The sequence below is a fragment of the Caloenas nicobarica genome, chromosome 12 (genome assembly GCF_036013445.1).
Source record: "Caloenas nicobarica isolate bCalNic1 chromosome 12, bCalNic1.hap1, whole genome shotgun sequence".
In the NCBI taxonomy this organism is placed as follows: Eukaryota; Metazoa; Chordata; class Aves; order Columbiformes; family Columbidae; genus Caloenas; species Caloenas nicobarica.
This window is the reverse complement of record NC_088256.1, coordinates 6,739,549-6,742,208: the sequence shown is the minus strand read 5'-3', so window position 1 is coordinate 6,742,208 and position 2,660 is coordinate 6,739,549.

The window sequence follows — 2,660 nt, the reverse complement described above, 5'->3', positions numbered from 1 at the left end:
TTATGTGCAATCTAGCAAAGCAAATCAAAGTTACGCGGTACTGCTTAAGGAGCATAAACTCTGGGATGAAGCAATCTGGGGGAGCAGGCGATGCTCAGGTACAGCGCAGTCTGCCTGCCTGATAATGTACTGTACATGTCAGTTGATTTTTATCCTTAATCTGTTGCACTTGCAGACCCGAATAAACAAATAACGTGCTTTCCCTAATGGCTGTGTGCCTGCGTGGTTCGTGGTGGGGTTCTGCTGTTTCAAGCCTCTGCAGCGACCAAGATGCGGCTGCACGGTGCACCCGTCAGAGGCTGCAAAAGCTCCGCTGGGAGCGGGGACAGCCCCACGGCCACGGCGCGTAGGGAGATAATTTCCCAGCCCTGTTTCCTGCTGCAGGCCTGGGTCAACAGCTTTGCAGCTCCTGGGCTGCCAGCAAAACCCCCAGGTAGAGCAGTCTCCTGGCCCAGCTCACTTTCCCACAGCCAGTGCATTAAGTGGTTTGATTTTTAACTATTTAAAACAAAAGGAGGAGGTGACCGTTTGGTTTCTGTTAACCTTTTCCATACAATGTAACTACTCCAGTAAGATAAAACATTCTCAGGAAAAAAAAAAAGCTATTTACAAAGAAGTAGCCTTTCTTCTTTTTCTAACTGACTACCATACTAATGAATAAATATGCGTCTTTGCTGAAAATGTTTTCTGAAGTACTTTCAGCCCACGTCATGGGTTTGTTAAAAATAAATAGAAGTTCTAGAGAAGCAAATACTGTGAAAACTGTGTCCCTAGATACTTTTTTTAAAAATAAAATCTGTCCCAGAAATTTCCGTAAATGTATTCATGGAAGTAGGATTGTGCTTGAGAGCCAGAGAGAGTAAATGGTTGGAACCAAGTGTGGGTGAAACGTAGGTTTAACCAGTGGAGATTCATCAGGGCTTTTTATTACTGTTTCTGTTTTAACCGTTTAGGTGGTATCAATAGTTTCTTGGATGATAAAGGCTGTAACTGTAGTGTGACAAGAACAGCCGTACTTGCCTCAAAGGAATATGAAATGTTTCCTTTCCTCCAAATTTTTTTTTCAAATAATTACAAAGTTTTTATGACAATGCCCATTCCTTTTATGAGCCTTTTTATGTGGTGTTCTGTGGTGTATCTTTGTAAGCACTGAGATCAGATGACTATTCTTTCTTCTAACATTTGGTTAAACCATTATGAAAAAGGTAAACATTTGGGAATGTATCATCCATAAAATAATTTAAATCTCTGAAATGATGACAAGTGAGCAAAATTCAACTGAAATAGAATAATACATAAAATCATTTAGGTTAGAAAAGACCTTTAAGGTCATCAAGTTCAACCATTAACCTAACACTGCCAAGTCCATCACTAAACCATGTCCAGGTGCCACATCGACGTGTCTTTTAAACACCTCCAGCCGTGGTGACTCTGCCACTTCCCTGGGCAGCCTGTTCCAGTGCTTGTGCTCAGCTTTGGATACGCCAGTTGAAGGAAGAGATGCACCATGTGGAGACAGTCTAAAGAAGAGCGACGAAAGTGATGAAGACCCCAGTTCTGAGGAGCCTGAAGGAGCTGGGGTTGCTTGACGTGGAGGCTGAGGTGTAACGTGCTGTGAGGACAGCTGCAAAGCGAGCGTCCCCGTGGGGGACAGGACGGGCTGGCATCTAGCAGAGAGATCTGGGGTGGGCAATAGGAAGAAGTTTCTTGCTGCCAGTTAGCAAAGCACTGAAATAGGTGGCCCAGGAGGGCTGCAGTTGCCATCCTCAAAGGGGCATATTAGACAGACAGGGAGTAGGGGTGATACAGTTAGGGAAGGGAATGGGCCTGATGCCCTTCCGATCATGTTTGCCATGAAAGTTGGATTTATTCATTTTGAATGACCTGACTCCCAAGGCTGTGGCTTTGGGAGAAAAAGCCAAATATGATAAAATCCACAGTCACCTGCTGGGCTTGGAAACAGTGGAAAAATCCCATCTGATGAGCTAGAAACTGCCTACATGGACACAATCAGAACTTCTGCTCCCTCGGAGGGGTGTCTTATTGCTCTCAAGTTGGCCAGGAGAGAGGAAAAGGAATAAAGTAGTAAAGCAACACATGATTTACTCTTCCTCCACGCCCTGCAGCCTCTGGCCATTTTTGATGTCTGTTGAAACGCTAAGTGATCCGCACCCGTACTGTTTGAATAGCAAATATCAGTGCAGCATAAAGCCAAGTGCACACGTATTAGAAAATGAGCAGCCTCTGGTATTTCATAGCATAACATGCAGCAATAACACTTGCAGGTTGTTGTTCTGTAATTTTCCGATTGCTTTACTAAGGTTGGCTGCTTATCCTGGGTCTCATTTAGGGCAGAAAGAAGTGAAGAAAAGAAGAATGGAGGTAAAAAGCAAGCAAGCAGTTTGGTAATTTATATGCATATTTTGCTTGTAGCATGCTGAGTCAACTGTTTACCTGTTAGTAGGAAAGAGGCTAAAATAAAATATTGTCTTGGTCAGGTTAATACCATGTGAAGAGCTGTAGGACGGGGAGGAAAGTAGGGCAGCTTGTTTTGGAACTTGTGCTGAAGGACAAACAAAAACCCCCAATGTACACATTCGGTTACCATATGTCACACTTATCATAAAAGGCATCTCGGTGTTATTTCTTTGCAGGGATGC